Raw genomic sequence first — 10,299 nt, 5'->3', positions numbered from 1 at the left:
GTTGGGTTTAGTTTTAATGTTTCGTTATAGCTTATACAGACTGGAACCCAGGCTAACAGTTGGCTGTTGTGAATTGGAAGGATCGGGTGTTTATTTTAATGTTTCGTTTATAGCTTATACAGATTGAACCCAGGCTAACAGTTGGCTGTTTGAATTGGAAGGATCGGGTGTTTAGTTGTAATGTGTTTGTATTATAGCTATACAGACTGGAACCAGGCTAACAGTTGGGTTTAGTTTTAATTTTCGTAATTATGCTATACAGACTGGAACCGGCTAACAGTTGGGTTTAGTTTTAATGTTTCGTATTATAGCTATACAGACTGGAACCCAGGCTAACAGTTGGGTTTAGTTTTAATGTTCCCTATTGGAACGTTCCCAATACATTTCATCTCGATATTCTGGTGTCACTCAGGCAGTTTAGAGTTTTGATTGGGGACTTATTTGTTTTTCTGGGTGATTTGTGCTTCCAATGACGACTGTTTTTATAATTTAATGTAGATATCTATCTATATAGATGAYCATTTTATTTATATATATATATGTGTGTGTGTGTGTGTGTAAAAATACAAAAACACAGTCATGGGAAGCACATATAAAATATCACAAATAACCCATATCTATAGATAAATGTATAGATAGATCTATAGATGTAGATAGGAAAGGTTTGGGTATTATGTGTATATTTCTGGTGTGTGTATGTAAGGTGCAGTTGTAAGGGTGCAATATGTCTTCCCTGTTAAAATAAAACACGTTTTCAGATGTTTGACATTGTTTTTCCGTCTTGTCCTCTGCAGGACTCCCCTGACCCAGACCGAGAACAGATAGTCAAACTCTCAGTGAGTAACGCTTCTGCTTTCATCTCCAAAAGCCTTGGGTTGAATGTTGAGGCCAAAAATTACATATAGAATCGTCATTATCAGTGAAATAGAATCGTTCATTATCAGTGAATTAGAATCATCATTAACAGTGAATCAGAATCGTCATTAACAGTGAATCATCATTAACAGTGAATCAGAACCGTTCATTATCAGTGAATTAGAATCACCATAAACAGTGAATCAGAGAATATGTATATAGTCTGCTTTAGGTGTCTGTTGCTCTTCTCTCTCCATATCTCCTCTCAGACCAAGCTGAGCTCTGTGTCACTCAGAGGGATCAGCGCCTCCAACTCGGCCAACGACGTCAGCGGCAACGATTTCCATGGCAACTACGCCTTTGAGGGGATCGGGGACGATGACCTGTAATATTCAACCCTCTTCCTCCTCCTCCTCATCATCCTCCCCCTGACTAACGCGGACCCGCAAAGATTCCAAGCCGAGCTGAGCCAGGCAGAAATGAGTTTGTCTGGTTCCTGATTGTAGCCCTTCCCGAGGGTCTGCAAACCAACCATATCTTCTTGTTCCATCCTCTTCCTAAAAGGCCGCATCCTAAATGACACCCTGTTTACTTACGCAGCGCGGCACTTTTTAAGCAGAGTCCTGTTGGCCATTTGGGACACAGCCAAAACTGCCATCTATCTCAGTGGTTTCCCCGACCTTTTTTGAACCGTGCCACACTTTAATGGGAGATTTAAAAAAAAATAATTGGCACGCCTAAAATATCCCTATTAATTTGTTTTAGTGGTAATGACCTCCATCTGATCTGAAACATACTGCAAATCATCTATTTTCTGTGACAAATGTGTTTTAATCGATTAAATAGGATTAATTTGAACTGTTTTCATAGTTCCTTACTCATGATGGTTAATTTGTGTGTACCCCTTTAAGAGAACCCAGGACTCTGCACTATATTTTGTAGTATTTCCTGCTGGTTAAATAGGTCTTTAATTGTTAAAGGTTTAAGCTACAGACTAGTGGTTTTCTGCATTGTAGAAGTGCAAACACAGACACCAAGCCATGCTCCATAAGAAATGACTGACTTTGGCTAAGCCAAATCAGACTTGCCTGTACTAATGGTTTTCACAGACAAAATCTAATGGTTTTCACGGCCCATTCTCTTGTTCATCAATCAACTCGTTGTTTCTCCTATGTTCTTAATAAATGTCAATAATATTTAGAGAATAAAATCTCAAACTCGCAGTCTTAAGCTGGAAGTGGTTTAAACGAGGCCATCGCAACTGTCATTTTGAACGTGTTATTATTAGCATAATAATGGGCAATGGATGTTTTGCACTTCTGGACCATGTAGCAGTCTATATAGATTTATGTTCTTCTGTAAAAAATTAGGACATTCCGTAATTCTAAAAGGAGCCTCGTCTTCATCACAAAGTGTCATTCTAAGTGTATTTTTGTGTTTTCTTTTAGTGTGTTGATTCTGTCACATCAGAAATCCAAGGTACAAACCAGATAACTGATTTTGTAAAAAGGGTGTCAGATTCTCTCTCTCTCTCTCAGAGCTGTGTCTTCTTCCTTTTGACAACCAAGACGAGACAGAAGTCCGGCAGAAAGGCTTTTAACACAGTGATAATGAAAGCTGGTTAACCAATGAGCCGTATCTGTTTAGAAGTGTGGAAAATAAGTTGTGTTATTCATTTGGAGTTACTGCTTAGTGATACTACTTATACACACAATATAACTGTTCAAATTTGCCAAAAATAGTTTTTCAGGAACTTATTCTGAAGGGTGTATTTGTGTTATTGATCTCCCCTATTATTCACACCAGCGTTGTTGTAGTGAAGGTTGGTGACTACAATGCTCATGCATATTTCCTGTAAGATTATAATTTTAACGCCTTAATTTTGCCTGTTGCCTCTAGTCCACCAAAATCCAGTGTTGGGTTGCCATTGGTCAATTTACCAACCATGTTTCAGCCTTAGCTAATGGGAGCTCGCCAGATAGATTCTTGCAGAAGGAGACGTAGTTTGATTGGTCGGTCGGTTCGGCTTGCACTTCCCGAACCAATAATTTTTGCACAGTATTATGCCGCGTTCACGTACTACTGGGAATTAGGGAACTCTGAAATGTCTGACTTGGTTGTAGTTCTGCACGAGCTGCGTTCAACCAGTTAGCAAGTCGGACCTTTCAGAGTTTCCTTGTTCTGACTAGAACTTGAATGTGGCAATACAGCTGGACGACGGATATTTATTAAGTCATGTGGAGCACGAAAAACGTCATGGGCTTAGTCTCAAAAGGCACCCTATTCCCTATATAGGGCACTACTTTAGACCAGCGGTATAGGGACTAGGATGCCTTTTGGGACGTAGCCATAGAACATTTCCAAGGGGTTGTGAGACTCCATCTGTGATTTCTTCATTTTTTTTCTTTCCCGTTTTTTTGTTTCAGCCAATTTTTTAAGGTGTCTCATAAAAGCTAAAAATTATAGTTTACTAAAGCATTTTGCACAAAAAAAAACATTTAAAAAAAAACATGGTATGAAGTCACTTTGTATAAGAAAAATCATTGTGAACATTTACTAATAATATCTGTATCATCCATAGTTTATTACAGAGCCATATATTTAGAGACTTAGGCCAAATACTATAATGTTATATATTGTTATAATTCTAGACATTCAGGTACATAGCAGTGTATAAATATTCCCCATGTAACGTTAATGGGTTGCTAACATGGCTGTTATAGAATGTTGTAGTGTCATGTTAATGGGGTTCTAACATGGCTGTTATAGAATGTTTGTAGTGTCATGTTAATGGGGTTCTAACATGGCTGTTGTAGAATGTTGTAGTGTCATGTTAATGGGGTTCTAACATGGCTGTTATAGAATGTTGTAGTGTCATGTTAATGAGTTTCTAAACATGGCTGCTATAGAATGTGTGTTAGTGTCATGTTAATGGGGTTCTAACATGGCTGTTATAGAATGTTGTAGTGTCATGTAATGGGTTCTAACATGGCTGCTATAGAATGTTGTAGTGTCATGTTAATGGGGTTCTAACATGGCTGTTATAGAATGTTGTAGGGTTGTTAATGGGGTTCTAACATGGCTTTATAGAATGTTGTAGTGTCATGTTAATGGGTTCTAACAGGCTGCTATAGAATGTTGTAGTGTCATGTTAATGGGGTTCTAACATGGATGTTATAGAATGTTGTTCTAACATGGATTATAGAATGTTGTAGTGTCATGGTAATGGGGTTCTACATGGATGTTAAGAATGTTGTAGTGTCATGTTAATGGGGTTCTAACATGGCTGCTATAGAATGTTGTAGTGTCATGTTAATGGGTGCTAACATGGCTGCTATAGAATGTTTGTAGGTCATGTAATGGGTTCTAACATGGATGTTATAGAATGTTGTAGTGTCATGTTAATGGGTTCTAACATGGCTGCTATAGAATGTTGTAGTGTCATGTTAATGGGGTTCTAACATGGCTGTTATAGAGTCACCCTCAGTGTCCCAACTTTCTAAACACATGGCTCTGATTTATTGTAATCAAAAGTATTCTAAGATTAGATTAAAAAGTACATTTATCATTGTTTACAGACTTGTTGGGGGAAATTAGTTAAATGAAGTGTTTACAAATCCCACGTCTGATTTGTTGTCTTATTTTGAAGAACAAAGTTTTTTTTTTGGGGGGGGGGGGGTTGTGGAACATTTTGTTGGGTTCATTTGGTAAATTTCAATGTATTATTTGGAAATAAAGAATGTGGCAATCATCTCAGAGAAGATTGTGATGAAGGTACATAGTTAAAACAGAGATTAGTCTGTAGGAATAAAAACATGTATTTCCACCATTTTGTTAACCATCCCACAGGAGTTCTCTCAAGTGATTCCCATTTGTAAGCTTCAACATAAACACCGGGCTTTTTCCTCTTGTTGACTTGTGGTAACAGACTAGAATAAACAGGAAGATAGCCTGGTCCAAACCCTATGGTCATTGAGCTATACAGCACAAACAGATCTGGGAGGACCAGGCTAAGAGGAGAATGCTGAATTAAATGGCATCTCAACCAGCTGTACCACAATGGCAAGTAAATGAATGCAAACCTATTGCCTGTGCTCCTATAGGTCAGCTAGAATGGATGTATGTTCTAATGTAAAGAATGATGTTCGATCATTTCCTAAATGGCACCCGAAAGTATACCCTATCTAGTGCACTACTTTTGACCAGAGACCTATGGGGCCTGGTAGAAAGTAGTGCACTAGATAGGGGATATGATGCCATTTGCAATGGGGCCTGATAAAAAAGTAGTGCACTAGATAGGGGATATGATGCCATTTGGGACACAAACATTTACATGTTTCTCTTCAATGTTCTCTCGTGTGTCAGAGGCTAAGATACTCTGGGTCCCAAATGGAGCACTACTTTTGACCAGAGCCCTATTATAATAAACCATTCAGAGTATCAATATGAAGCCTATCAGGACGAGTGTCTGTTGTCATTGCTGTATTATACTGTTAAAGAACAAATAAAATGTATAGTTGCCAAATTCTAACAACAAGTGTCAGTGTTATTAGCCTGGAATGTTGGGGCCAATTACTTTAACACGAACGCAATCCCCGCCGCGTCAAGTACAATGAGCTTGTCGACAATATAGGCCTTTTGATATGAATCACGGGCTAGTTCTGACTTGAGAGAATGATGCCCTCCTGTGTCAGTCATGGGGAAATGTCTCTGGTTACTTCAGAAGGACCAAGGAGCATAAAGAAAGTACAAGAGCAGTCTAATCTCACACTGAGTGAACAGAGTCCATGTTTATTTCAAAATACTTAAGGCAATTATGAAGCCACTGCATAAGAACAATAGTAACTCACRGTCCTTGTATATTTGTCCCATATAACACACTTAAAGGAGAGATTCACCCATTTTGACTTTTTTGTTGCATCTGAGCGATGTTCTACTCCGATACGCACAATGACATTCAAAAATGTGTGAATCTTTCCTTTTAAATCGCTACACACAAGACATGGCTGTAATTCTGCCAGGGTTGGGATTGAACTTTTTAATTATCCTGGTTTTTAAATGAAGAGAAAATTTGGAATTTCATTTTACTGCCTGAATTGAAATGGGACTAAAAACAAACAGTTTCTATTGGACAAATTCAGGTAGGTGGAAACGTTTTGCAACAGAATGAACAGAATGAATACACCCGTTTTCTACATACACACAACAGTTCCCTACACTAGACATGGTGCTTCAAACTATTTTCCATCATTTCGTTTAAAACTACTTTTTTTTTATTTTTTTTTACTGCATATAGTAGTAGTAATTCACTTGATAAGATTTGTAAAGTTCATGGTCCTYGTATATTTGTCCCATTTTATAACAAACTTAATGCCACTGAAAACATCACATTCTTCGAGATGGGGGGAAAAAAAACAAAGTTTATATATCATAAAAAAATATGCACTTCTAATGAGGAAATACAATCACATGAAATTAAAAAGCTATATATACTTAGTTCACACTAATCAGATCATGCTTCAACTTTACACATCGTCTTGGGTTCCGTCTCAAATGGCACCCGCTTCCCATTATAGTGCACTGTTTAAACAGGGCCCATAGGGAGCCATTCCCTTTATAGTGCACTGTTTAAACAGGGCCCATAGGGTCCAGTCTGCGATTCAATCTCTATGTCTTATTTTACCAGTCTGCTAGTTCCATACTTCCTCTATAGTCTCTATTTACCAGTCCTGCTATTCCACTCCTGTAGTCGTCTATTTACAGTCTGCTATTCCAACTCCTCTAGTCTCCATTTACCGTCTGCTATTCAACTACTCTTATAGTCTCATTTACCAGTCTGCTATTCCAACTCCTTATAGTCCTCCATTTACCAGTCTGCTATTCCAACTCCTCTATAGTCTCCATTTACCAGTCTGCTATTCCAACTCCTCTATAGTCTCTATTTACAGTCTGCTATTCAACTCCTCTATAGTCTCTATTTACCAGTCTGCTATTCAACTCCTCTATAGTCTCTATTTACCAGTCTGATCAACTCCTCTATAGTCTCCATTTACAGTCTGCTATTCAACTCCTCTATAGTCTCCATTTACCATTCTGCTATTCCAACTCCTCTATAGTCTCTATTTACCAGTCTGCTATTCCACTCCTCTATAGTCCTATTTACCAGTCTGCTATTCCAACTCTCTTATAGTCTCCATTACTAGTCTGCTATTCCAACTCCTCTATAGTCTCCATTTACCAGTCTGCTATTCCAACTCCTCTTAGTCTCCATTTACCAGTCTGCTATTCCAACTCCTCTATTAGTCTCTATTTACCAGTCTGCTATTCCAACCCTCTTAGTCTCCATTTACCAGTCTGCTATTCCAACTCCTCTATAGTCTCCATTTACAGTCCGTCTGCTATTCCAACTCCTCTATAGTCTCATTTACCAGTCTGCTATTCCAACTCCTCTATAGTTCCACTTACCAGTCTGCTATTCAACTCCTCTAGTGTCTATTTACCAGTCTGCTATTCCAACTCCCTCTGTGTCTCATTTACCAGTCTGCTATTCCAACTCCTCTTAGTTCCATTTACAGTCTGCTATTCCACTCCTCTATAGTCTCCATTTACCAGTCTGCTATTCCAACTCCTCTATAGTCTCCATTTACCAGTCTGCTATTCCAACTCCTCTATAGTCTCCATTTACAGTCTGCTATTCCAACTCCTCTAGTCTCCATTTACCAGTCTGCTATTCAATCCTCTAGTCTCATTTACCAGTCTGCTATTCCAACTCCTCTATGTCTATTTACCAGTCTGCTATTCCAACTCTCTATGTCTCCATTTACCAGTCTGCTATTCCAACTCTCTATAGTCTCATTTACCAGTCTGCCTATTCACTCCTCTATAGTCATTTACCAGTCTGCTATTCCAACTCTCTAGTCTCCATTTACCAGTCTGCTATTCCAACTCCTCTATAGTCTCCATTTACCAGTCTGCTATTCCAACTCCTCTAGTCTCCATTTACCAGTCTGCTATTCCAACTCCTCTATGTCTCCATTTCCAGTCTGCTATTCCAACTCCTCTATAGTCTCCATTTACCAGTCTGCTATTCCAACTCCTCTATGTTCCATTTACCAGTCTGCTATTCCAACTCTCTAGTCTCCATTTACCAGTCTGCTATTCCAACTCCTCTATAGTCTCCTATTTACCAGTCTGCTTTCCAACTCTCTATAGTCTCCATTTACCAGTCTGCTATTCCAACTCCTCTATAGTCTCCATTTACCAGTCTGCTATTCCAACTCCTATAGTCTCCTATTTACCAAGTCTGCTATTCAACTCCTCTATAGTGTCTCCCACTATTACCAGTCTGCTATTCCAACTCCTCTATAGTCATCCTTTAACCAGTCTGCTATTCAACTCCTCTAGTGTCCATTTACCAGTCTGCTATTCAACTCCTCTAGTCTTTTACCAGTCTGCTATTCAACTCCTCTATAGTCTCATTTACCCGTCTGCTATTCCAATCCCTCTAGTAGTCTCATTTACCAGTCTGCTATTCCAACTCCTCTATGTCTCCATTTACCAGTCTGCTATTCCCAACTCCTCTAGTCTCCATTTACCGTCTGCTATTCCAACTCCTTATAGTCTCCATTTACGAGTCTGCTATTCCAACTCCTCTATGTCTCCATTTACCAGTCTGCTATTCCAACTCTTATAGGTCTCCATTTACCAGTCTGCTATTCCAACTCCTCTATAGTCTCCATTTACCAGTCCTGCTATTCCAACTCCTCTAGTTCCATTTACCAGTTGCTATTCCAACTCCTCTATAGTCTATTTACCAGTCTGCTATTCCTCTTAAGACTCCATTTACCTCGCTATTCAGTCTCTATTTACCAGTCTGCTATTCCAACTCCTTATCGTCTATTTTACCAGTCTGCTATTCCAACTCCTCTAGTTCTATTACCAGTCTGCTATTCCAACTCCTCTATAGTCTCTATTTACAGTCTGCTATTCAACTCCTCTATAGTCTCCATTTACCCAGTCTGCTATTCCAACTCCTGTATAGTCTCCATTTACGCAGTCTGCTATTCCAACTCCTCTATAGTCTCTTATTACCAGTCTGCTTTCCAATCCTCTAGTCCTATTTACCAGTCTGCTTTTCACACTCCTCTAAGTCTCTTTTACTAGTCTGCTATTCCAACTCCTCTATAGTCTCATTTACCGAGTCTGCTATTCCAACTCCTCTATAGTCTCCATTTACCAGTCTGCTATTCCAACTCCTCTATAGTCTCTATTTACCAGTCTGCTATTCCAACTCCTCTATAGTCTCCATTTACCAGTCTGCTATTCCACTCCTCATAGTCTCCATTTACAGTCTGCTATTCCAACTCCTCTTTAGTCTCATTTACCCAAGTCTGCTATTCAACTCTCTAGTCTCTTTACAGTCTGCTATTCCAACTCATAGCTTAGTCTCTATTTACCAGTCTGCTATTCCACTCCTCATAGTCGTCCATTTATTGTTTTTCTCTTGTTTTACCAGTCTGCTATTCCAATCCTCTTATAGTCTCCATTTACCAGTCTGATATTCCAACTCCTCTATAGTCTCCATTTACCAGTCTGCTATTGCAACTCCTTAAGTCCTATTTACGTCTGCTATTCAACTCTCTATATCTTTTACCAGTTCTGCTATTCCAACTCCTCTAGTGTCATTTACCAGTCTGCTATTCCAACTCTCTATCCCTTTCAGTCTGCTATTCCAACTCCTCTATAGTCTATTTACCAGTCTGCTATTCCAACTCCTCTATAGTCTCCTTACAGTCTGCTATTCAACTCCTCTATAGTCTCCATTTACCAGTCTGCTATTCCAACTCCTCTAGTCTCCATTTACCAGTCTGCTATTTCAACTCCTCTAGTCTCATTTACCAGTCTGCTATTCAACTCCTCTATAGTCTCATTTACAGTCTGCTACTTCCAACTCCTCTATTAGTCTCATTTACCAGTCTGCTATTCCACTCCTCTATAGTCTCCATTTCCAGTCTGTATCAACTCCTCTAGTTCGCATTACCATCTGGCTATTCCAACTCCTCTCTAGTCTCCATTTACCAGTCTGCTATTCCAACTTCCTCTATAGTTCCATTTACCAGTCTGCTATTCCAATCCTCTAATGTCTCCATTTACCAGTCTGCTATTCCAACTCCTCTATGTCTCATTTCCAGTCTGCTATTATCCAACTCCTCTATAGTCTCCATTTACCAGTCTGCTATTCCAATCTCCTCTTAATAGAGTCTCCATTTACCAGTCTGCTATTCCAACTCCTCTATAGTCTCCATTTACCAGTCTGCTATTCCAACTCCTCTATAGTCTCTATTTACCAGTCTGCTATTCAACTCCTCTATAGTCCCATTTACCAGTCTGCGCTATTCACACTCTCTATAGTCCCCATTTACCGGTCTGCTATTCCAACTCCTC

At 39.2% G+C, this 10,299-nt stretch overlaps 2 long non-coding RNA genes across 2 annotated transcripts; both read left to right on the top strand.

Annotated features, from left to right (window-relative positions):
• Nucleotides 1-572: 572 nt before the first annotated feature.
• Nucleotides 573-2,422, top strand: LOC112072750 (uncharacterized). Its single transcript, XR_002894380.2, has 2 exons — nucleotides 573-836; nucleotides 1,125-2,422. It is a non-coding gene; the product is annotated as an uncharacterized lncRNA (long non-coding RNA).
• Nucleotides 2,423-3,774: 1,352 nt separating this feature from the next.
• On the top strand, nucleotides 3,775-5,393 carry LOC139024925 (uncharacterized). The gene is made up of 2 exons (XR_011476326.1): nucleotides 3,775-3,913; nucleotides 4,250-5,393. It is a non-coding gene; the product is annotated as an uncharacterized lncRNA (long non-coding RNA).
• The last annotated feature ends 4,906 nt before the right edge of the window (nucleotides 5,394-10,299 follow it).

Source organism: Salvelinus sp. IW2-2015, unplaced genomic scaffold (genome assembly GCF_002910315.2).
Source record: "Salvelinus sp. IW2-2015 unplaced genomic scaffold, ASM291031v2 Un_scaffold2022, whole genome shotgun sequence".
In the NCBI taxonomy this organism is placed as follows: domain Eukaryota; kingdom Metazoa; phylum Chordata; class Actinopteri; order Salmoniformes; family Salmonidae; genus Salvelinus; species Salvelinus sp. IW2-2015.
Note: the sequence above shows the minus strand (reverse complement) of the source record. Positions and strands in the feature narration are given on the sequence as shown.